Below are 26,664 nucleotides of genomic sequence, written 5' to 3' on the forward strand. Positions count from 1 at the left end.
TATAAATCTAGACACCAGTATTTCTCTCTGCTGGTAAAAATATAGAGAAAATTATTCTGGGAGTTATTGAAAAACACCTGAAGGACAATGCAGTAATTGATCACAGCCACAGGTTCATGAGGGGAGGGTCCTTAACAAACTTAATTTAATTTTATGACAAGGTCACCCATCTAGCTGACCAAGGGAAGCCAGTTGATGCAATCTTTTTGAATTCAGTAAAGGTTTTGATACTGTTTCTCACAGTATCCTTATGAATAAAATGTCCAGCACACAGCTAGATAAATATGTAGCATGATGGATGAAGAATTGACAGACAGCTCAGGCTCAAAGGGTTCTAGTAAATGTGGTTACATTAGTTGACAGCCACTAGCAGGGATCCATTTTAAGGCCAGTTCTCTTTAATGTTTTCATAAATGACTTGGGCGCTGGAGTTGGAGGTATACTAACAAAGTTTGTGGAGGACACTAAACTTGGAGGAGCTGTGGGCTCTGTTGAGGGTGGAGAGGCCTTTCAGGGAGATCCTGACAAATTAGAGAGCTGGGCAATCTCCAATAGTATGAAGTTTAACAAGGGCAAGTGCCCGATTTTGCACCTGGGAAGGGACAACTCTAGATGTACAGACTGGGGGATGAGAGGCTGAAGAGCAGCCCCACAGAAGAGGATCTGGGGATCATGATTGATGGCAAGTTGAATATGAATCAACTGTGGAGGGCCAACTGTACCCACGGGTGCATTGCTAGCTGGCTGAGGGAAGAGATTGTACCTCTCTGTTGTGCACTGGTGCAATCTCACTTTGAGTACTGTGTGTAGTTTTGGATACCACATTATAAAAAGGACATAAAACTATTAAAGAGTGTCCAAAGTAAGGCTACAAAGATGGTGAAGGGTCTAGAGGTCAAGATGTATGAGAAGTTGCTGAAGTCACTTAGTTTGCTCAGCCTAGAAAAGAGGAGACTGAGGGGAGGCCTCATGGCGGCCTGCAGCTTCCCCATGAGGGCAGCGGAGGGGCAGGTGCTGAGCTCTGCTCTCTGGTGACCAGCAATAGAACTCAAGGGAATGGCATGAAGCTGCATCAGGAGAGGTTCAGGGTGGATGTTAGCTAAAGGTAGGGTGGTTTGGCACTAGATCAAGCTCTCCAGAGAAATGGTCATAACATTGAACCTGTTGGAGTTCAAGAAGAATTTGGACAATGCTCTCAGGCGTATGGTCTGATTTTTGGGTGGTCGCGCGTGGAGCCAAGAGCTGGACTCAGTGATCATTGGGGATCCTTTCCAGGGGGAGGATATTCTGTGATTCTGTAATTCAAAATTATAGAAGACTTTCAACATTTTTAATTTAGAAGAGCGACTAAATCCTAGATATGCCCTATCAGCTGAAATTTTTAGATACCATGGCTTTAGATTTAGTGAGTGTTCCATTACTTTTTATAAATAGGATGACATCAGTAGTAGAATATGAGGGACCTTACCATACACTAATATAGGGTACTTGGTTCATAAGTTTGATATAATTCAAAAAAGAGAAGGGAAGAAATTCTTTTTCTCAGGGCTGAGAACAAGGCAAGAGGCAGAAGAAAATTGTCTTCTTCTTTTTCAGTGCTTTTACTATTATATATCTGTATTTTGATAAAAGCTTTGCTTCTCCCGTGTCAAACAAAATGTTTTATTATTTTATTGGGGGGGGGGGGGGGGGGGGGAAGCATCAATTATTTTGACAGTCCAAAATGTGAGATGTTCCCTTGGAGAAGGGAGAAATCAATGGAGTAAGAAATTCTGGTTTCCTATGTTTGTTTGTTTGTTTTGTTTGTTTGTTTGTTTGTTTTTGTTAAATGTAACTCATTAGTTTTTTGGTTTTTTTTTTTTCCCCAAATAAGATTTGACAGAAAATATTCAAGACTTCAGTTTCTCTTTTCAGATGCTTTACGTACTTTCTTCAAAATACAAGTATCTTCTATTTTTTTATTAAATGTATGATGATGATACTGTCATCCTTGGTGCATTCATGCTGACAAAGAGATCACACTTTATTTTAAATTACAACTTTTTAAATCCAGTATCTTGCCACTTCATCTGAAAGTCCCAAATAAGCCACCATAACTCACTGCACAGTATGCTGAGGAAAACTCCTCAAATGTAGATCAGGAATACCTACATATTAAAAAGATTTCATTTGGTCCTATGCAGACCCAGGACTTGGACTCGATGATCCTTGTGGGTCCTTTCCAGCTTGGGATATTCTGTGATTCTGTGATTATGCTCTACTTCTACATGACATGTTCATGTGTCTGTGCTAGAATGATGATAAAATGTCTTGTGAAAAAAAACAAAAAAACAAAAAACAACAAAAAAACTTAAGAAGTTCTAACTCTGAAATTAAGCTCAAAGTGGAAAAAAAGTAATATAGCTTTAGATACCTCCCACCGTGAGTGATTGTGTTATTTAAGCTACAAGATATGACAAACTATGTGGCAGTGCTGATTAATGGACATCTTGGGTGTGTAGCAAGGCATGAAGTGAAGCTGATGTACATAAGAATATATTAATCACAAGTTCAGAATCCTGAATCATCTTATTGTCACTCTGTAATAAATAATTTTTACATGTAAAAATACATACTTTTTATGCTTATTTTTACTGTTGTCATATGCCCTAAAGTTTTATAGTCTTTTTTTTCTCTTAAAAATGTGAATTATAGCATCAAATTGGAAACTGGTTAATAATTTGGAGAATGGCCATTTTTAATTGCTAGAGGGTAAAGTCTTCAAGTGCCTTTGAAAATGGATATATATATATACACATATATTGCAGTTCTACAATATAGATTATATTTGCATACAAAATAACAACAAAAGTTGTCTTTTTAGATATCAATTTAAGAAAAGGAAAAAGCTGTCTGTATAAAGTTGTCTGGTAAAACAGCAGAAGAAGCCTGTAATTCACTTTCATCAACTTGACTGTTCTTTCGTTTTGCTTGCCTGTGTCATTGTAACTTACTAGAATGTTATAATTCATGTTTGATCATCATATCTCTGCTTAATGAAATACATTGTATATATCTTGCCAACAAGAAGGGAGCACAAATGATTTCTTAATCAGCCAATTCTAGTATCTTAAGCTTTTAGTCATACCCTAGAGAGATCATTATGCTTTAAGGCATTCAGAACAATTTTTTTTTTCTTTGAATGCTTGTCTATTAACTCTGTAAATAAGCCTCCTGTGCACCTCCTCATGCACAATTCATGTAAATATGTATAATATTATCTTCAGAGTAGAGATGACACTGTTTAACCTTAAAATGTAACTATGGTTATAGACCATAGAAAACATAAAGAATCTTTAAAAGAAATCTGTCTGGTTCCTGAATGATTCAAGAACTACTGAAAAATCTCCTGCAATTTTCCCAAGGAGATGAGTATTCAAAGGCCAGTCTGTGCAATGGATCATGACATATTCATTCAAAAAAAATGCTTCATGCCTTTGGAGATGTAACTCTCAAAAGTACTGTTGGTGAAATTGTAGTCCCAAACTGGGAAGAAACAAGGAAACCTTGAAGAAAATAAGGAGACTTGTAGCTTGTGTAGTCTTTAGCTGAGAAAATAAGGAAGCCTTAAAGAAAATAGAGACTGGTAGCGTTGAGCTAGCAGAAGCAAGGAAGATAAGGGATGAAAGGTTAAAAAAAAAAAAAACCAGTTGTAGGAAGATTCCAGACTGATTTATAACCTTTTGCTCATTAAGGGTCATTAACATATTAAAAACACACATGCATTAAAATGCTAATGTAGGATTATGTTAATGTGGAATTTGGTGTTGTGTCCCCCTTTAAAAAAAAGGGTTTAAAAACCTTTATGCTTTACAAAATAAGGTCCAGGGCTCCAGAATGTCTCTTCTTACGTTCAGCTTATGACATTTGCTTATGTTTTCCTTCTTATAACTGAGACATTCCTCTGTCATACAAAATATATTTATTTTATTTACGTTCCTTAGCAATGAACTATGGGATTTGAAAAGATACAAAGGAAGCTTATGTTTCTAACTTCTAGCACATCTGTGTTATTTATATGTTCCTGCGTGTATCAGCGAGGCTGCAAGTCAACACGGAGTTCTCCTGCTAAGGTCACAAAGATCAGTACTATTGTAAGACATTAATGCCATGACAGGAGAATATATCAAGATTCTCTTAGTGTAATGCTGATGGTTTTGGTTTGACCCATCTTACCTCTTGGCTGTACTACAAATACTTGTTTCCCATCCTCCCTCAATGCCAGTACTTATTTATTCATATATTAGGTGCCTCAAAGATGAATGTTCCATGAATGTTCCACAGGAACATAGAAAGTCTCTTTGAGTACTTCAGCAAGCATTAATTTTCTGTCAGTGTATAGGTATAATCCCGTGTCTTGGAAGCCATTTTAGAAAAGAGTTAAATCACTTATTTCATTTTACATGGGGCAGAAAAATGTCAAACAGGCAAAACATACAAATTAAATAAAATCCTGAAGTAAATCCACTGTTTACAATGCAACTTTTTAGCTGCTTTCAACATTTTCAGTTTTCATAGAATTGTAATCATATTACCAGTTGCCTTTTGTGCTGTTGATTCTGAGAACCATTGCAGTTTTTAAGCACAATAGCTATACAAATAATTACGGATTTATTTGAATCTTTTTACATGATTAAAATTTAAGTTTTTCTTCCTGCTTATAAACTCTCTAATTATTTCTAATCTTTTTTTTTTTTTTTATTGTATCATGGAGCATGGAGGCTTTAAGACATGACGTCTCTTACAAACAGTCGCCTTGGCTGTTACATCTAGAACTTTAATGTACTCAGAAATCTGCAACATTTACCTGAGATTATGCAATGTATTGGGTTTAGCTGGCAAGGTTTTGGTAGCTGGGGGGCTGCAGGGTGGGCCTCTGTGAGAAGGGTCTAGCAGTTGTTCCATGTCAGATCAGAGCCAGCTCCGGCCAGCTCCAAGCCAATAAAGCAATGTTGTGTGCAAAAAATGTGCGAAAACACACCATCTTTGACTACTAAAAAGCAATTTGATTTCACAATAGTTTCACAGCTAACTTATCTTTGTATGTATTACATAATTCTCTTTTACCATTGACCCTTTCACTATTCCGAAATCTGAATCTTTTGTCTTACTTATTTCTCACTTTGGATTATCCGCACTGCCCATCTTCATATCTTTTCATGTATTAATATGAATCTTCTGAAGTAGGGGACCATATCTTTCAGCAAAACTCAAGTGTGTTGGAGGAAGCACAATGGATTTATGTAATGGCAAATCTTTGCATTTATGTGGGCCTGTGCAAACCCCATGAAGTTCAACAAGACCAAGTGCATGGTCCTGCATATGGTCCTGGGCAATCACAAGAACAAATACAGGCTGAGTGGAGAATGGATTGAGAACAACTTTGAGGAGGACTTGGGGGTGCTGGTTGAAAAGAAGCTCGACATGAGCTGGCAGTGTGCACTTGCAGATCAGAAAGCCAGCTGTATTCTGGGCTGCATTAAAAGAAGCATGGCCAGCAGGTCAAAGGAGGTGATTCTCACGCTCTACTCTTGTGAAACCCCACCTAGAGTACTGCATTCAGTTCTGGGGCCCCCAGCACAAGTATATAGACATATTATAACAAGTCCAGAGGAGGGCCATGAGGATGATCAAAGGGGCTAGAGCACCCCTCCTATGAAGACAGGCTGAGAGAGTTGAGGTTGTTCAGCCTGGAGAAGAGAAGGCTCTGTAGAGACCTTATAGCAGCCTTCCAGTACCTAAAGAGTGCCTACAGGAAAGCAGGAGAGGGACTCTTTGTCAGGGAGTGTAGTGATAGGACAAGGAGTAATGATTTTAAACTAAAGGAGGGGAGATTTAGATTAGATATAAGGAAAAAAAAATTTACTGTGAGGATGGTGAGGCACTGGAATAGGTATCCCAGAGAAGCTGTGGATGCCCCAGCCCTGGAAGTGTTCAGGGCCAGGTTGGATGGGGCTTTGAGCAACCTGGTCTAGTGGGAAGTATCCCTGCCCATTGCAAGGGGGTTGGAATTAGATGATCTTTAGGGTTCCTTCCAACCCAAAGCATTTTATAATTCTATGTATGTTTCTTCTCTACTTAGTTCCTAGTAACTGCTAATACACAGTTCTGTTTTTGACCACTTCCAAGCAATGCAGAAATGTTTTCATAGAACTGCATACACCTCATAGATTTTTTTTCCTTATAACTACTTCTGGACTTTTGCTTTGTATTTAAAGATAGTTTATTTGCTGTTGTTTCATTGATTTTACTCAGGTATATCACTTGACATTTTCAACACTGAATTTTATTTACCATTTTATACTACACTCCTGTAATATTGTGTAATCCTTCTGTAACTTGTCATATTTGTTTTTATCTTTACAAATCTGAATTGGATGTTTTATTCTGCCTTTCAAGAGCACAAGCCTTAGGACCGGTCCCTGCAGATCTTTGGTGATGACCTCCCTACACTGTTCAAGCTGCCTAATTATTTCTATCCTTGACTTGCTATCTTCTAGCTAGTAATTAGCTTACAGGATCTTTCCTCCTTTATGCTTTTGTTTCTTTAAAACCTTTTAGTGAAGAATTTTGTCAAATACTTTTTAGAAATCCAGTTAGACTTTTTTGACCCCATCTCTCTTGTCCACACATTTTTTGACTCCTAAAAAAATGTTCTAAGTTCAGACTTTCTTTTATAAGAGCTACACTGATTTTTCTATAACATTATTGTTTATATTTAATTTGGGAGTACTTTGATTTATTTTTCTGGTTAGCATTTCATGAGTCATATTTAAAGTCTTTCAAAAAAGAAAATCTTCATTCCTTTCAAAGAAACCAGAAAAAAATCATATGTCATCCTACGATATAAAAAAAACATATTTCATCCTATGGTATTAGGGCAGTCATAAATTAGAAGTTATTACTACATTTGAATCTGACAGCTTAGCTATTTCATACTCAAGTTCCTTTACAACTCTTGAAGGAATAACAGCTGGTTGTATTCATTTGTTATTCTTCATTTTGTTGACTTGTGCTAAACCCCTCCGTGTTCACACTTAAATATCAGACATTTTCTCTGGCTAGCCTAATGTGAGGAAAGGTTCTAGTGTGGGAATATTTAAGATCTCCTGCACTAGACATGAATGTGAAAGTATAATCTATTTTTCCTTCTATGCCTATATTTTTAGGTACATTCACTCTTTCATGATCTACCAACCCTAAAGACTCCCTGGCAGGCATCTTGCATCAACGGATTTCTTGTTGGATCTTTTCCCTTAGAGAAGTGTATCTCCTTATATTTATTTATTTATTTATTTATTTAATGATGCTGGTGATGTTGAGCTTTTTAAATTTTATTTTCCATTTCAGTTTTCCTTTTGTGTTTTCCTCATGTGGACATGACTTTAGTGGTTTTGTTTTGTTTTGTTTTGTTTTTTGTTTTTTAAGGGTATCTTCATACTTTAAATATATTTTTGTATTCTTCCAATTTGCTATATTTTTGAAGTTTGTTCTAAGCTGGCTTCATTTCTCTGGTCATCTGTAAGCAATCTTCATACATGTAACCATTTCATACAGGCAACCATTTTATCCTTTTGGCTGCACTTTTCTAGAATTTTTAACAACCTTTTTAATGTTGTTCTTTTTATTTAAAAAAACTGTTATTATTTTCTTTGTTGAGTTAGTAATGTATTATGACTTACGTATTGAAGGTTACAATCTCAGCCTCTATGGGTTCTGCTGCTATCTAAAAGCTGAATTATATTTCTAAGATATGCCTATATTCTTAATATAGGCATCAGTGTTCCATTGTGACTTTGTTTTTCCTGCACATATGGTGCAATATTTAGTAAAACACAAGTTGTTTTACTGAGTTCCTTGTATTCCTTTTATGCTAATATGTATGCTAATATCCACAGGCTCTTTTTCCTACTATTATATTTCCTAAATCTCAGGACTGCTTTTAAATTGAACTCTTTTTACAGTAGATTTCACCATTTGCTCTCTATACTTCGCAAACTTTGGCTTTGTCCTGTAGGTGTCTAAAAAACATTTAGATAAACTACACACAACTAAGGACTGAAATGCTTTGATCCTTAAGATCTCCCTTTATTTAATTCTTTCAATAGAATACTCTGTTTTAGGATATGCATTGCTCATGATGAGTGCTGGATCTTGAATAGGTCTTTCTCTATTCCAGAGATCTGCTGATCTGCTGATTTTACAAACAACAACAACAACAACAACAAAAGGTTCTATTTGTTGTAATATTGTAAATTCAAAAATGCCATTAGGTTGCCTGTCAGATTGGCATTCCTACAGAAAAACAAACAAGATATACCACATATTATTGTTGAGACTTTCAAATTATAGGGAAAAAAATTATTTGGACAAAGACTCAAATACATCTCAGATAGAAGGGAAAACTGAGCTAGGAGCTGAGAGTTTGTATCAGTTGTAATCTTAGTCATGTAGCTTTACTTTACCTATAATATTGGGATATATTACCTATACCAACAAAATCCACTTAAATACAACTGAGACTTTTTTTTTTTAGAATGATATGTATGTTTGAGTGGAAATTCGGTCTCCACATTGATTCTGTCACAAATATCCCCCCCCCCCCCCCCTTCCACCATCACCCTCATATATCTCTATCTCTATAGCGATAGTAAAAGACAGAAGTGTAAGGTCAATAACATCATGTGCAGGTTTTGGGAGGCAAGAAGAAAGGGGGAGTAATGCAGGCATCTTAAATAGCTCCTGATGGGATTCACAGATTTAATGGCAAGACTTGAATCCAATAAGTGGTGGATCAACATTAATAACATACATTTATACATTAACAATTAATTGAGGTGAGTATAGATTTACCCTCTCCCAGGACAATGTTGCCTGTTAGTGAATTGGGTTTTAGGATTTAATGGCATTTTTACTTTACTTTTACAACTTTGAGGCCATCAAATCTGAATTCTAATAATTCCATACCAGCAACAGTACCTATTTGCACAGTAAAAATTAGTAAGACTTATACTGATGAAGGCTGTTGAGGATATGAAATAAATTGCCTACATGCTAAATAACAGAAGCATTCAATTCTTTTTTATTTATTTTTTTTTCTGATCAAGTATGTCTTAATATAGCCTATTTCCCTTTAGAAAGGTTTAATAGGAGATAAAAGTTGATTAAAAATAAACTCCAGTCATGTTTATAAACACAGCAGTTGTTCCTTGTCACTTATTTAAACCAGGACAAGCAAAAGCTAGTCAATCATAAACTTGTCCTTTATAAATCACCCTCTGTAGGTGAAAAACAAAGAACATACAAGTGACCCTTCAAGCCTCATGAAGATTTAGATCAGTCACCTGCAGAATATCATGTAAGAATGACATGATCAACTAATATTATTTCTTCCCTGTGAAGATGTGAGATGCAAGAATGGCATAGCTTTCAATTTCCATTGAAAAGCTTCATGGTCAGATCAAAAATGACAAAGACTTCCTAAGGTGAAAAATGGACACTACAACACCACAAAGAAATCAAAGGATCTCAGCTTAATTCTGGATCTCTTGTAAACTTTCTTACTCTGGACTATAACCTAAACTGGATCTGTATCGTCCGTAAAAGAAGGGGATGGGATGAAAGCTGTGGACCCTGACCCTGTTTCGTGTTTCGCATTCCTGATAAGAGGGGATGTATAGATGATTTATAAAATTTAAATATGTCATATAGGGAGGCATTGTAACTCTCCCTCATGAACACCTTGTTCATACAGTTTTTGCTACATGAAAAGAGTCTTTGTTAGCAGAATATGCACAGCTTAACAGTATGCACCACTTATTCATTAGCTCATACACAGTAGATAACTAGGTTTGGCATTCAACTAGTTTACCTGTTCACATGCTCACCATCAGCATCCATTTTTCCAAATGGCTGATATTCAGTTATGCTGAATTGTCATCTTCTGTTTCTGAGGGCTTATAGGGGTATATAACTTTCATGAAGTTCAGCATTATCTTTGTGAATCACTGAGTCATTCTTACCACCTCAACAGTTTCTATGTTGTAACTTATCTTACTCTCTCAGTGCCCAACGATATACATATTTTTTAATGCTGCAAAAATATGCCAAGGTAACACAGCCACAATTCACAAAATTGGACTTTAAGTCACAGACAGTTGATGCCTAAGGCCATGGTTTACTGTAGAGCCACTCCGCTAATGAGCTACCCTACCTTCTCTGACCAGCATCAGTAGCATAGGATATACCAGCCAGCTCACTTGGGCTTTTTCCTCTGCAATGCTTTAGAATTAGTGTATAGGATTTTTATCTTAAAGATTTTGTAGTCAGACCCTCAGGGGGTTGAAAAAATAAATTAAAAAAACTTTAAATGAAAAAACAAGTCTGAATCTTTCCAGTGGGTGTTATATTTTGCATATAAACTTAATTAATTCATAGTTTGTAATTTGGAAGTAATAATTTTTAGCCAGTTTACTATGAAGCTTTGAAGATATTTTCTTTAGTATGTTTGAGGAGTTTCAATTCCATAATGCTCAAATGAAGAAGAACCTGTTTAGGTTTCAGCATTAGCAGGAATCAATGTATACCAAGAATGGTGGTGGGGTTATAACCCTTTTTTAAGCATTATGGAAATAGCTGTACTCCTGCTTTATTGATCACTACACTGTATTAAAACCTTGGAAATATACTTCACTTATGCTGTGAAAAAAAAGATGTGCCAAGCCCAGAGGAAGTCTGCTCTTTCCAAACTATAGAAGCGTAGCTAGATTCTGTAACAGTTCCACAGTTGACATAAACATTTTGACAGAAAATATGTGGTGGTGACTGCAGTGTAAAACTATCTGAGAATAAATGTACTGTGACTTGGAACATAATATACAATTTTATTTGCATAAAGGCAAGATGAAGTGATGACAGAGTTCACAAAACCTGTTCTCCTCTTAAAATTGCAATTTGACCTTGCTTTTCAATAGGAGTCTTTCAAAAAATTAAACTTGATAGTGCAAGAAATTTCACAGACTTTTGTCTGTAATTGTCAATTGCAATAAAACAATGCCCAAATTCTTCTTTAGTCTTCTGTTCATGAGAATACTAGAATGAGATCTCTGGGTCACCAGACCATAGTACTTACAGTAGCAACATAAAATTGTACATTTCAAGTTAATGACTGTTTGAATCCAGACTTTCTGCTCATTACACTAAGTATTGTACAGAAAGTCCAAAAAAATGGACTTCTCTCCCTTTCTGGGCTACAGAAGTTTTCATTCTTTAATGCAAATGAAACATTTTCCCCAGGAGAGTGATAGGGCAAAACCATCACACTTTGGACACTTGCCTGGGAAAGCATATAGTAGAATCTCCTTGGAAAATGAAAACACCTAAGTTCACTTTCCTATGGATACCAATTTTCTCAAGTCCTGGAAGAGTGCTGAAACCTTTGTACTGGCAGGTTTATGAAAGTCATTATCACCTCTGCCTGTTTCTTAGGGTAATGTAATGGCTCTAGTTCAGTGACTCCAACTGTTTCAAAAGAAAGGATTTAAATACTTTCTCTTGGGGGAGGTTCAGGGCTATGAGTGCTGAACAGAGAAACAGAGTAAAACATTTTAATATTAGACAGGAACAAGATTTAAGGCATATGTTTTTTATTTATTTATTTATTATATATTGGATTTCCTATTGACATGGAACTTGCTAAAAGTACAAGATCAGCATGAAAAGTTTAATATATTTCATATATTCTACAGGAAGTCTAGCTATCTAGTTCAGGGCAGATAATTTTCTTAAGCCACAGGTAGATTCATTTTAGTCTCAATTGTTGTTATATTGAAACCTTCATTTTAAATTATGAGGCCTTCCATATATCTTATCTATCATACATGCTTTGATATCTGCAATGGCACCACAGTTTTGGGTGGGGAGGATTTGTGGAGCTTGATGACAGGTCTGAGTCATTCCTTACAGCATAGTTCAAGCAAACCTGAGGTTTGCTCAAGAGGTTACTGCAAGACACTTTTCAAAATATTTACTTATGATTTTAAGCTTTCTATCCATATGGTTGATAAACTGAGTCAGCATGCTATCAGGAATCTCCTGTTGTTTGCAGGAGTTACTTCTAAAACGAAGTTCAAACAATTAGGGACTAAGCACATTACAAATATATTTAGCCTCTGTAGTACAACATTTTATCAAAAGAGTGTAAATGAAGGTCTGTATTTCCATATATTTCCATGAGCTCGTCATGCCATTCAGATTGTATTCACGTAGAGTAAGAATTTAGCATTGTAAATTAAAAACACTGAAATATTGCTTGTTAATACGCTTACGTCTGTCAGCAAAGTCACTCTATATGCCCCGTAGCAACCTCACGAAATAATGAGTAGGCTGAATAGATTACCTTAAAGAAATGAATTAAATCCTAAAATGCAGTTTTTAACAATTAAGCAAAATACTGAAGTTCAGCAAAATATAAGAAAACTGAAGTATATGCACGTCTACTTACATGTCAGAGTGTCTTATAGGTGGTGCATAAAACACATATAATCAAATCATCTTTTGTTATTCATCAGTATGATTCCTAGAACTGAAAGTATCCATGCCAATTCAGTTCAGTTAATGTTATAATGTTATAATGGATAATGTTATCCATATGTATGTATCTATATGTATAAAATAGTATTAACAAAAAAAAATAAAATGGATTTGTGTTTGAATACAAAATAAGAAAACAGCAATAAAACAACAGAGATAGGTTTAAATGGTATATTTCAAAATTCCAAAAGGTTAAGAGGGGGAAGGCAGGTATTGTACTCAGGCTACGATCTGTAAAAGGTCACACTGGGTGACAGCCTGCTGATCACACATTTAATTAGTTGAGTCTAAGCTGTACTGTAAAAGATTATGAGAAATTCTAAAGACACAAAGCAATGGCAGAGGGAACCTTACAACATCAAAGTAAGGTGGATTGGACAGAAGCTATTGAGCAACTCATGCAAACCTAGACTGTAAACCCTCATGCAAACCTAGACTGTAAACTGTAAACCCTCTGATAATTTCCTGAAGTAATACTGAAAAAGTCAACCAAACAAAGGATGAATAATGCTTTGAAAAAAAATTACTACAAACAAATCACACACACACACACAAAAAAAAAAAAAAAAAAAAGGATGAAATCAAAATCAAAGCTGTCTGAAAACCTTTTCTCCAGCATCCTAATATAACAGTTCATTCCGATGTTCCCCAGTGCACTGTTTTAGTAAGTGATATATTTTAGAACAGGATGCTTCTGGCTATATTTTAAAAGCAAATCTGACTGCTCTTATCCCTGTCCTAGGTATTGGCTTCTCCATGTCCAAAACTGCACTGCTGAGTTGATTGATGAGTGCTGGTTTCCATAATTTGTAACACCATAGGATAAGAAAATGCACAGACTTTAATTTATATCTTATAAGAAAAATCACATTTGTTATGGTGCAGTTGATTGAAAAAAGCATGCATCAACAAGTCAGGATGCTAGCTGAATATGTCACTGATGGTGCCACCACTGCAGTTCTGCATACGGGTCTACTCTCTACAGCTTCATATTGGGACTTCCTCAAGTCTTTTGGTGACATTTCTCTTGTCCCTTCACTCTTTAATATTTATCATTATTTAGATCAGGTAATTACAGCAAGTATGTATTAACCGTAACATTGTATTGGGTTTATGTGGCAAGGTTTTGGTAGTAGTGGGCTGCAAGAGTGGCCTCTATGAAAATAACCCAGAAGCTGCCCCATGCCAGATAAGGGCCAGTTTCAGCTGGCTCAGAAGGGACCCACCACTGCCCAGAGACAAAGCAATAAGCAATGTTGTTTACGCCTTTGTGAGTGCAGACTTAAGAAAGGGGAAAAAAAAAAAAAAAAACAAAAACTGCTGCACAACAGCAGCTGGGAGAGTGAGGAGTGAGAAAATGTGAGAGAACCAGCCCTGCAGATGCCAAGGTCAATGCAGAAGGAGGGCAGGAAGTGCTCCAGACACACAGCAGCAGTTCCCCTGCAGCCCGTGGAGGAGCCCCCGGTGGAGCAGGTGGATGTGGCCTGGAGGAGGCTGCGGCCCATGGAGAGCCCCCGCAGGAGCAGGCCCCGGGCCGGAGCTGCAGCCCGTGGAGAGGAGCCCACGCAGGAGCAGGGGGCCTGGGGGGAGCTGCCGCCCGTGGGGGACCCGTGCTGGAGCAGTTTGCTCCTGGGGGATGGACCCCGTGGTACGGAGCCGTGTGGGAGCAGTTCTTGAAGAGCTGCTGCCTGTGGGCAGCCCCCGCAGGCTCAGTTCGGGAAGGATGGCATCCCGTGGGAGGGACCCCACGGGGAGCGGGGGCAGAGAGTGACCATGAAAGAGCAGCTGAGATTAAGTGCTATAGACTGACTGCAACCCCCATTCCCCCTTTCCCCTGCTGCTCAGGGGGAGGAGGTGAAAGAGGATGGATGGGGGGAAGGTGTTTTTAGTTGGTTTTCTTTGTTTCTCACTTCTCTAGCTTGTTAGTAACAGGTAATACATTTCGCTAATCTCCCAGTGCTGAGTCTTTTTTTGCCCATTTTGAGTGATCTCCCTGTCCTTATCTCAGCGCTCAAGCCCTTTTCATCATATTTCGCCCCCCCCCCCCCCCCCCTTTCCCTTTGAGGAGGAGGAGTGAGAGAGCAGTTGTGGTAGAGCTCATCTGCGGGGCTTGGTAAAACCATACTACAGCCTATTTCAAGAAACACTTATTTGTCAAGGAGCCTGCAGCAGTAACAGTGTCAAGAAAGATTCTGTAATCAAGGTTTTACCCAGAGATGGATTGCTCCCAAAATTTTTGGTCCAGTTGTTTCTCAACTTTTGCTGTTGATTTCATACAAGATGAATGAAGGCTTGCATGTTCTTTGTTATTTTTCAATTTCTTTGAAACTTTTTTCTTTTTCCCTCCTAAACATTTAAAAATCACTAATGAGGTGGTTTATAAAATAGGTGAAGGGGAAGTGTCTTTGCAAGTTTATTATTATTTTTTTCTTTTTTTCTTTTTTTTCTGGGCTGAAACCATACATGCCAAGCTGTAACTTGGAGCTTTTTTTTTTTTTAATGGTTGAGTTATAAACTCCCATGTAAAGGTTTATAATAGAAACAGTGACAAGCATTTAACTATAACACTAGTAGCAGGCTTGTTATAATAATTGGATTTGGGGTAGAATTCAAAGCTAAATTTACAGATTCTTTCTGCCTTGGGGGAACCATTCATTTCTGTCTGAAACAGCTAAGGCAAAACTTAACATCAGCATAGGAAAAAGACACTAAAAAATGAATGGTTCCATCTCTGTTAGCTGCAAGAACACAATCATTACTTGATAGATTTAGTGATGCATGAACTATTGGAGCCCACATCTGGGAATTGTTATAATAAATAATAAATAATAATAATAATTTGTACTGAAGGTCTTAATTTGTTACTATAAGTGAAAATGTGAAAGTTGATAACTGTCACACGTAGTTTTTCATTGGATAGTGCACTGGAGTGTTAAATTAAACAACGGACACCCAAATAAAACTGAAGAAATAAAGGCTGAAGCAATTAAGAATTTATCCTGCAGATTTTTTTTTTTCTGAGAGTCCTGTAGTTTAATTCAATTAAAAAAGATACCTTGTCTTTATTCTTTTTTTTTTTCCTGTTACTGAGCTTGTCAGCTCTTGATAACATCTTAATGTTTATGCAAGTGAATGAAATTGCTTAATTCTGCCAGAGAGATAAGATAAAGTCATCAACAAATTTTACTCAGTAGCAATACCAATATTATTTGTGATAACTCAAAAACCTTGCAGAAGGCCCTTCATCTCAGGACATTCTTTAGTTTTATACCCTTGTCAAGACTGTAGTGCTTGTACATTTCTAGTTGTCTCTTAAAAATACCCACTGTGCTGTCTCATCTATAGCTAAATGTTAACTTGTAAAGTTTGACTTGTATTTGAACTACAAAGACATGACAGATCAAATCTGGTATTCAACTCAATGAACTTAATCAGTCCAAGCATCTAGGCAGCTTGTACTATAATTTCTATCAGAAAACCCACCTTCATCAAATGAAGGGGGAAATTTGATTTTTTTTTTTTTTTCAAATCTAGAGTTATTGTCACCCAGACGGTGATGTTCAATAATGAGTCAGACCCAAGAGTAAACCTTTTTTTAAGATACAGTCAAGCGTCTTTAAAAGCTATGCTTGAGCAACAGCACTCACTGAAATAAAACCAAAATAGAATTTATATTTAAAGGTGTCTGCATCAGAAAGTATTTGTACAGAACTTTGCATTTTTAAGAATGAACATTTTTAAGTTTGAACAGAAGAAACATTTTAATGACCTTTACTGGCTTGCATGAGATCTGTTCTCTGCCTGGACTAGGTTGGCAGCTCACATTCCTTTCAGCACATCAGTGGGCAATATTCTTCCTTGGTGGTCTGAATGGTAAAATGAAAGTCCTGGTATAGAGTACTATCACCTTCTTATACTATTCAGAAAAAAATATTTCAATGATAATTGAAAATTGCTGATATGATCATATATAGGTCTATTTCAACTCCACAGCACTGAGCTTGTCCCTTTTTATTCCTTGCGTCAGAAGAAGAGAAATGTCTTCACACTGTCCAATTAATATCTTGATCTGTATTTGCTGACTGCCTACATGGCTGTTGCCCATCATACTCTCAGAGATAGATACGATACTCTCAGGAAGCCCACAAGTTGCTATCTCCCTCTCTTGGGCAAGGAATGGGAGCAAAGGCAGAAGTGAAACTCTTCTTTGCAGCTGCTTTCTACATGAGTCTGCCTGTTTTTAATAAGTAACTTAATTCCAGTATAGTTAGTGTAATTGTTGTGAACTGAAATTTTACTCCTGATGAATCATGAAGGCATACTCTGCCTTTTTTCAGTGCTTTCAGAAGTGAACTAAAACATTTAATTTTGGAACTATTTCTAAGTTCAGCCATAGAGGTGGCTGTCAGAGAACCATATATGTTGCTTGTATTAGTTCTGTAAAACCTTGTTTTCTAAAGCAGTCTCTGTGTTAGCCTGAAATGTTTTTTTCCTTGTATCCTAAGGATATATTCAGTCTAATGACTGTGTAGTTATCGGTAAGCATCCCCACAATGCTCTTTGTAAGAGACTACTGCCTTGTACCTTGGGACTGAGTTGCTGTAACTGATGCACAGTAATTTATTAGACAAATGTTGCTACAGAAAACCTAGCTACAGAATTCACTATATAGCACTGTCCAATAGTAAACTGCTGACATAATTTGTTAATCAGTAATGTACATGAAGTTGCTTTCATGGACTATTTAAATACTGAATGCAAGCAAAAAATAAAATAGCTAAAATAAAATAAAATAAAATAAAAAATAGTCAGGAGGATGTTGAAGGATGTTGATCTGTTAGAACTGTTTCAGAGGGGGGCCACAAAGATGATCAAGGGGATGGAGCACCTCTCCTAACAAGAAAGGCTGAGAGAGCTAGGGATGTTCAGCCTGGAGAAGAGAAGGCTCTGGGGTGACCTCTTTGCAACCTTTCAGTACTTGAAGGGGACTTATAAAAAAGATGGAGAACTCTTTGCTTAATCAGATATTGACAGGACCAGGGGGGATGTTTTTAAACAAAAAGAGGGGAGATTTAGATTAGAGGTTAGGAGGAAATTCTTCACTTAGATGGTGGTGAGGCACTGGAACAGGCTGTCCAGAGAAGCTATGGATGCCTGGAGGTGTTCAAGACCAGATTGGATGAGACCTGGAGCAACCTGATCTAGTGGGTGGCATCCCTGCCTATGGCAGGGGGCTTGGAACTAGATTGTCTTTGAAGTCCCTTCCAACCTAAGCTATTCTATGAGTCTAAGCTAGATGTTGCTCTCCATCTTTCTTATAAGCCCTCTTTAAGTATTGAAAGGCTGCAATCACAGAATCACAGAATGTCCGAGGTTGGAAGGGACCTCTGGAGATCATCTAGTCCAACTCCCCTGCCAAGCAAAATCGCCTAGAACACATTGTGCAGGATTGCATCCAGGTGGGTTTTGAATGTCTCCAGAGAAGGAGACTCCACAACCTCTCTGGGCAACCTGTTCCAGTGCTCTGGCACCCTCACAGTAAAGAAGTGCCCTTTCATTTTCAGCTGGAACCTCCTGTGCTTCAGTTTGTGCCCATTGCCTCTTGTCCTGTCACTGGGCACAAGTAAAAGGAGATCAGCTCCATCCTCTTGGCAAACTCCCCTCAGATATTTATACACATTGATGAGGTCTCCTCTCAATCTTCTATTTTCAGTGATTTCTCCCAGGAACCTTCTCTTCTTCAGGCTGAACATCCCCAGCTCTCTCAGCCTTTCTTCATAGGAGAGGTGCTCCAGCCCTCTGATCATCTTTGTGGCCCTCCTGGACCTTCTCTAACAGGTCTATATCCTTCTTGTGCTGGGGGCCCTGGATGCAATACTCCAAGTGATACCTACACTTTTGCTATAATAATGAAGAAAGTCCTCTTGAGAGTGAGTTTGTCTTAAACTGGCTTTAGACCAGTCATGAAGAGCATTTCAGTGAAGACAAGATACCTTCTAATGATGAGGTTCTTAAATCAGGCACCTCAGGTAAGTGAGGTGCACAGCAGGATAGCTTTTCCCCTGGACAATTAGATAATCATTGTACTAGGAATCCAGAGAATCTGTGGTGCTCGTGGCTAGGCAGGAGCCAAGGCTCTGGAAGTTCAATTTCTTCTTTGCTTTATTTGTAAAAGGAAAGGGAGAGCAAACCTCCTCTCCTGCAGAATGAACAGCTGAAAATTCTCAGAGCAAAGCCTCTGTGGACTGAGCTTACCATTTGTTGTGTTTGATTCCACACAGAATAAAATAAAATAAAATAATAAAAAAATAAATAAAATAAAATAAAATAAAATAAAATAAAATAAAATAAAATAAAATAAAATAAAATAAAATAAAATAAAAAATTAATAATAAAAACAAAACACCACCTCATTTTAAAAGGGGCAGGTGGTCCAGGAAGAGAGGAAATAGATGAAGAATTGTGATTCAGTCTGTGATGAATGCTTGAGTTGTTTGGATTTGAATTGATAGCTTTTGTTAATCAGCATTATATTGGAATATAAAATGATTCAAGCTATTTTAAAACCTGAGCCATTTTTATTGTTCTCTTAATAGAGTCCTTTTACACAATACTGTTTTCTGAACATCATTTTTAACATGAAACTTAATGATTCGGTATACAAGAATACATGATGGAAAACAGTGTAGTTCTTAAGTCCCTGCATGTGCATCTGAATTAAACAAAGATAAATGTTCCACTTTTATTACAGGACTTGTCATTAATAATACTAGCTAAATCATATGCATTATGACAGGTTCAGTGCATTTGATCCATATTACATTTTATGAAACGATCATAATGAAATTTGTGAGCTGCTACACAGCTTTGTGGAAAAGAAAATAATGCCTGAGATTATTTGCAAAAGTTTATAAAAATGTCAGTTAAACAAATAATCTGTTTCTGGGAGATGTTATGAATTCCATTATGGAACTGCAAAAGGTTTTTATTTTTATTTTAAACTTTGTAACTCTCCATGTAATTTTACAACTTTTTTCAGCCTCTATCATCACCCCTTTCTTTCTTTATAGCTAAGTACTCACTTTTGGTAAAATACAATGGCAGGAATTTAAAGTTTATCAGTCTACATGAAAATTTCATTGAAGTAGTCCTTTAGTTTCCCCTTTGTTTAAAAAATAGCACAGCAATTTGTTCTTGTAACATTAGACTATGATAGCAATTGTCTTGCAACATTTACATTTATAAATGTTGTGGAAATAGTTAAATGAGGAAAATAATATCTTTAGCATAAATTTAGGATGTAGGAGTCTATAACTTTTGACCCTGTTCTCCAGCTGGCTTACTGGTAATACTGGAAAACCTCTGTAGAGTAAGGGAGATAATAGCACTCTATCAATCATGACTGGTGTAATGATTGGTTGTTTAATATCTGTACATTTCTGTAAAAGTTACAAGTGCTAAATATTATTGAAGAATATTCTGGCTTACAACAAATCTTGACAGCTCATTCCATAAAGCAAGTCTGATGAGGTATTGTCATGGCAATGGCTGCATCATCACAGGTTGTGGACTGATTGTACTTCCTCTGCAGAATCAACCAAATGAGAATAATTGGCTAGCAGGAGAGAAGAAACTTTGCTTAAATCTGAACAGCAAAAAGAAGCTATTAAAAAAAAAAAAAAAGGTAGAAAGGGAAATACATACATTGGAGAAAGCAACTCTATTTCAGTTAAATTATGATGTGTGAATTTAGAAAGTTTTCTCAGTCAGAAAATCTCCACTTAACAAACTGAAGAGCAGCAAGGGTTTTCAGAAATGTCTCTAATGGGAACTGATATTTAAAAGCAAAGGCTAGTGGGGATGATTACTTTTCTCATTAGGTAGCAACTCTAACAAAATAAATCAGATGTTGCCATATAACATTTCACAAAATATGTCAAACTGAAGGATATAATCTGGAAACATACCATGAAATTAGCATAGACCCAGGCAGAATTGGATTCAACAAGCATTTTCATCTTACACTAATTGACAAAAAGCAGTGCCACTGTAGCACACAATTTCACATGTAATTATTTTTAGAGGGACAAGTGAAAACATTCTGAACTACATTTTTCTCCTCATATTTTGATGTCAAGTGCTACCCAAACCAATGTCCGGGCTAAGTAGAATTTTCTCTTTAATACTGTACATTATATTCTTCAGCAGCATCTTCCTCCATTTAAAAGCAAACGGTTAAATGAGATCCCTTCCCTGCATAACTCTGGTCTACAGGAAAAAAAAGAAAAAGAAAAAAAAAGTAAAAATGTTTCTGAGCAAGGAGTGTGGAATTAGTTAAATGTGCTGACATATAGACTCCAGTGTGTCATAATTACTTCTGTAGAGCAAAGTGGCTTTCAGCAAGGTACTAAACATCTGGAAACTCTAGAGAAATGAACAAGTATCTCTTTTTGATATGCTCAATTTGATGTGCTTGCCAAAAAATAGACATACATCTGGGAAAACACAAATGTAGCAGCCCATCTTCAATACTTTCTTGAGTCTCTTCAGCCTCAACTCTCCTTAGCTGCTTTCAGGTTTGGTACAAAAAGTTGACAGTTGAAGCAGGGGTTGGTTATCAGATCACTGTTGATACCAAATATTTGATTAATGATATTTGATAGAGTGTTAATAGTTATAATTCATCAGGCAAGCACATTTTGTGTACTTATATCTTCAGCAAAAGCCCTATCTCTGCCTGAACTTTATGCAAGCTTTTAGGAAGAGGTACCTCTTGTGCTTTATTATTATTATTATTATTATTATTATTATTATTGATGTTGTTGTTGTTGTTTTGTTGTTATTGTTTGTTTATTTATTGCATATTATTCCCTTTGTTATGTGAAGCATACCATTCTGGCTAAATTAACAACAAACAGATAATCTACTGCACTATATACCTTATCAGGTTGTTCAATGAAGCACAACATTTAGTTTCCTTGCAATTGGTATTTTAGCATAACTTACACTGAATAATCACTGGAGTTTAAAAATTTGTACCATTATCCAGCTTTCTCTTATTTCTACTAATTTATTTCTCTTACTTCTGCTAATTTATTCTTTTGTAACAAAGAATGATAAAATTTTACATGTACTGCCCAAGCAACCATCTCTTGTGGTTTCCTGTGAAATCAGACTTTTTGGTTTTGTTACTTTTCAAGATTCTTATTGAAATAAAAATGAAAAGAAGCTTAGGCAAAACATCCTCCGTAATAATAATAATAATAAAAAAGCATGTGTGTGTGTTCCTCTTATAAAATCTATCCGATAAGATCTCTTATCAACTGGAGAGGGAATGACTGAACAGTGAGTGAAAGGTCAATCCCCACTGCTTCACATAATGATATTCTGCCTAATGCATGACAAAACATACGTGAAAGGAAAAGCAATTATCAGGGTAACATTTCAGATTATAAAAATTCTCATAAAATAATTAAACACTCTGTTTACTCTGATCAGTTACTGTGTGGATGATATTCTACCATGATGACATCTGTGGTTTTAAAGAAAAGATTTTCTAACGTAGGTGGCATTTACAAAACTTTGGCACAAGCTGTGCTGCAGTTCAAAAGCAGTGTGTGTTCTGTGTAAAGGAAAAGATACAGAATAGTAGCTACATATATTATCAGTAGTAGGGAATGGGATAATTAAAAGATAACGAGGAAGATAATTAAATGATAGCAGAGAATAACCTGATGTGCTTTAGGCTAAGTGCAATAATTAATCTTGATACATGGTATATAATAAGGGCTTTCCAGTATATGCTTCTACACTAGCTTGCTATTATAAAATCTTATATACAGGAAATAATTGGGCTAAAGTAAAATGTTCATGTTAGACTAGCGCTGTCACTAGCATAGTTGTTGTGAGAAAGGTGCATTTTAGAGAGCAAGCAGGAAGAACAAAACCCAATTAGCTATGGAATTTCTGAGGCTTCCAAATACATAGAAAAAATCCTACTCTGCCCCCCCCCCCTTTTTTTTTTGAGGCATGCTGAGGGTGGGGGTCAATGACTTTAATGAAAGGTGCTGGAGTGGTTGGTCTGGAGACTGCGACCCTCAAGAGAGTTGAAGGTTCAGTGAACTGCAGGATACTTTAAACCTGTTCTGGAACAGCTGATTCTCGGCATTAGTCAGGAAAAGTGGTTCCCCTCACATGCACCTGAATTAAAATAAACGTGTTGTTTGTTTTGTTTTTGTTTTGTTTTTCTGTTATACATTGGAGAAAACACAGATTCTTAAAACTCTTCACTGTGTGATAGTGAACAAACATTACATGAAATGTGGATTGACTTAATTTTGATCACAAGCACAAACTTATCTTGCATCCTAGATGGTTGCCTTGTCACATCACTTTCACTCCCTCGTCTCTCATTGTTTTAAATTTTCTTTGAATATTTCTGTCAAATTCTTCAGCTGTTGATAAATGAGTGGAAATTCTGTTGTGTAAAATTAATGTTGTAACAGGTCACCCAAAACCAGAGAATAAAATAATAAATGGGAAAAACACTTATTTTTATGTAAAACTATCAAAAGGGTTGGGCCCCTTTGCATTATTGTTGTTGTTGTTGTTGTTATTATTATTATTAAATAGATTTTAAGATTTTTATGATGATACCCTCATCTTATTTTTATGACAATAACCTCAACCCTAAACTTTTTCAGCTTGCTACTTTTATTATTTATTTATTTATTTATTCATCTATTTATAAAATGCACATCTCATTACCACAATTTTACACTGTTCTTTTTAGAGGTAAGGGAAGTTACAATTTATAAAATAGCAAATGGTAGGTTACAGTCATTCATTATGTTGACTTTCTGGGGAAATGGTAAAAATAAGCGTTAATTAGTGTCAGCTATGACACTGCCTTTTATAATACTGATTTGTTAGAAATGAATTGATGTCAATAATTTCCATTCACACAGCTTTCCAAATAATGGCAGCATTTTAATGAGACTATAGTTAGAAAGAGTTTAACCACATAACATTTGCTTATAGAATAATTATTTGAAAGAAAGTACAATTAGTAGAAATAAAACATTCTATCTGTTTTTGAGAATAAGGCATTTTTGCCTTAAAACCAGTTCAGGGCTATTGTGAAATTACAGCTTTAAGAAACAATGAGAAACATGGGATGAAAAGCAGAAAAGAGTCACTAGACCAGCTTTGAAGATATCCTGAAGGTATATTCACAATCCAAATTCCTAGAAAAAGAACTGAGCAAAACTCCATTTGTTTGTACCAACAGGGGAGGTAGTTATACCTGTCTGTGTTTGGCTTTCCTGATGTGGAATAATTGCCTGAGGTGATTTAGAAATTAAGCTTATATTCATATTTTACAGAAAAGGTACAGCATTTAAGAAGCTTCCAGGGCGTAGTGTAGCTGCATTCCACAGAAGTTCCTTAGGCCTCCAACCTTAGATGTTGGCCACACCACGGGAACTTGGTGTGCTGACTTTAAGAGGAACTGTATGGAGAGTGGAGCAGAGTGGAGACACCGTGGCCACGCTCTGTGATAAGATGGGAACTCAAAGGTACATCAGAACTGATAAACTTCATTTTTGCTACCCTGGCCCAATGGCCTGCCATCTTTTTGACAAAATGCTATACTTTGGTCTATCTCCCCCCACACTGGGATGCCTCTGGGTAAGATCTGAACACTTGGTCATACCATGTGCCTTCCCAGGAAACTTAGAAATCTCTATAGAGTCTTTGTGCCTTTTAATGCGTTTATAGCCAGGTTGTGTTACTCATACTTTTGGTATTTGAGTGTGCTTTGCAGAGAGTGAATTTATCATGGGCAACCCAAAAAACCTGTGCACCTATTGCTTTAATAAATTGCAGTAGATTTCATTAAACCTAGCCATGATAGTTCTCACTGAACACGATCAAACTCTTTAAGTGTGGCTGTGGTAGTTCATGGAATGCAACTAGATTGAGGGTGTATTATGTTATTCGTGAATCCGTAATCATGATAGTTCTGTACACTGAACGTGACCAGACATATAATGGCTAATTGGGCATCTCTCCCAATTACTTTAACCTTTAACACAACACCTGGCTATATGGAAATTGCTTCCTCCTTTGTAAGCTGCAGTGATTCAGATGTGCCATTTTGTAGGTATCCATGTCATGGGGTGGATGGCAAAGGGATGACTGAGAGGATGCTCTGCTCTGGGGGGCGGACAGTACAAGATTCTTTCTGGATCTCAATAAGAAGGGCACAACAGCAAATAGTGTAATAAAAATGCTTTAATAATAAGATGGAAATAAGAAGAGAACTATATATACTATATACTACTTGCTATCACAAGTAAATCTTTCATTCCTTCAGATGCTGGGAACTCTGCTTCTGTGCAGCATTGAATGGACCCTGGGTGAATTCCCACAGCACACTGGGCAGATCCCATCTGCGGAGAGGTTCTGTCTCCCTGCCACACTGTGGTGCATTTTGCTTTGTGTAGCAAAGAAAACTGTGTCTTCTCCTGACAGGATGGGATGTTATCTCTTTCTTGACATCCCCCTAGAGCTCGGCACTGATCATCCCAGAGCATCCAGCACCTTCAATTACAGTGCTGCATACAGAGGCTTGGTTATATGGCAGCTGCTCATGTTACGGCTTTTGAAGCTTTAAGTACAAGGCTCAATAGAGCATATGTGGCTTGCCCAAGATCACTAACTACTCAAACGTGATGTCTTCCCCAAGGCACCCATTACAGAGGGCTGGTCAGCTAGTGCAATATGGGGTAGGACTGGTATGCATATTACAAATAATTTACCTTAACAAGCTGTGGAAGTCTCTTTGACAGTGCAGAATTTATAATAAAACTAAAACTGGAAGTTTGAGTGAGGAGGTTGTGTTCATATATCACAGTATAAAATTTCTCTGAATTGGTGAAGTTAGGGGAAAGTTTCTTTAGAGCAGATCATCACTTGCTGCACAGTCTTTTGTTTTCAGAACATACTTTTAAATTTTAAACAGTGTACTTGAGAGCAGGAGAGTGGGTGGAAGAATGCAATTTTATTTTCTCTGCTTAGTAACCAGACTCTGAAAAAATTCTTCCAGGCTATCATCTTCAAAAATATCTGTCATACCTGGTGACACGATTTGTGGAGGCTTGGCCCTGTGTTTCCAGTTCTCTGCCTCATGGATATAAATGCATTTAACCTTGTGAATCTTTGACATATGTCAAACATAAATGATTGAGGAAATACAGTCCCTTTCTATGGCTTCTGCTTTGACAGATTCCACTTCTGGAATTTTAGAAGTTGTAATCTTTGCCCAGCCCTGATCCTGATTTATTTATAATTACACCTCCTGTGATTTTGAGATGACAAAATTACTTAATCTGCCAAGTTTTGTCAAGCATGAAAGAAAGCAACTGTGATAATGTTCTATGAGAAATTATTGTGAAACGTATTGATTACAGGAATTAAGTAGGGAATTCAATACATTTTCTTTCCATTTTTGTTTATTCTTTGGTAGGAGAACTCAGATTCTCATAAGAACTGTAAATGTAAATTTTATCATATCTAGTGTGGTGGTTTGACCCAGCTGGACAGCTGAGCTCCACCAAAACCACAACTGCTCTCTCACTCCCCTTTCTCAATGGAAAGGGGAGAGGAAATATGATGAAAAGGGCTCAAGTGCTGAGATAAGGACAGGGAGATCACTGTATAATTATCATCACGGGCAAAAAAGACTCAGCAATGGGAGATAAGAGAAATTTATTACCGATATATTTATTATCTAAATTTATTACCAACTAGCTACAGAAGTGAGAAACAAAGAAAATCAACTAAAAACACCTTCCCCCCCCCCCCCCCCCCCCCCAATCCACCCTCTTCCACCTCCTCCCCCTGAGCAGTGCAGGAGAACCAGGAATGGAGGCTGCGGTCAGCCCTTAACACTTTGTCTCCACTGCTCCTTCACAGTCACTCTCTGCCCCTGCTCCACGTGGGGTCCCTCCCACGGGATGCCGTCCTTCCCGA

The 26,664-nt window shown here is 36.9% G+C and overlaps 1 long non-coding RNA gene across 1 annotated transcript in view; it reads left to right on the forward strand.

Annotated features, from left to right (window-relative positions):
- The window catches only part of LOC308193466, a 134,316-nt gene that overhangs the window by 60,085 nt on the left and 47,567 nt on the right, over positions 1–26,664 (forward strand). The gene's annotated exons all lie outside the window — the stretch shown is intronic.

The sequence above is a fragment of the Anser brachyrhynchus genome (assembly GCF_964034855.1).
Source record: "Anser brachyrhynchus genome assembly, chromosome: 3".
NCBI classification, from domain to species: Eukaryota; Metazoa; Chordata; class Aves; order Anseriformes; family Anatidae; genus Anser; species Anser brachyrhynchus.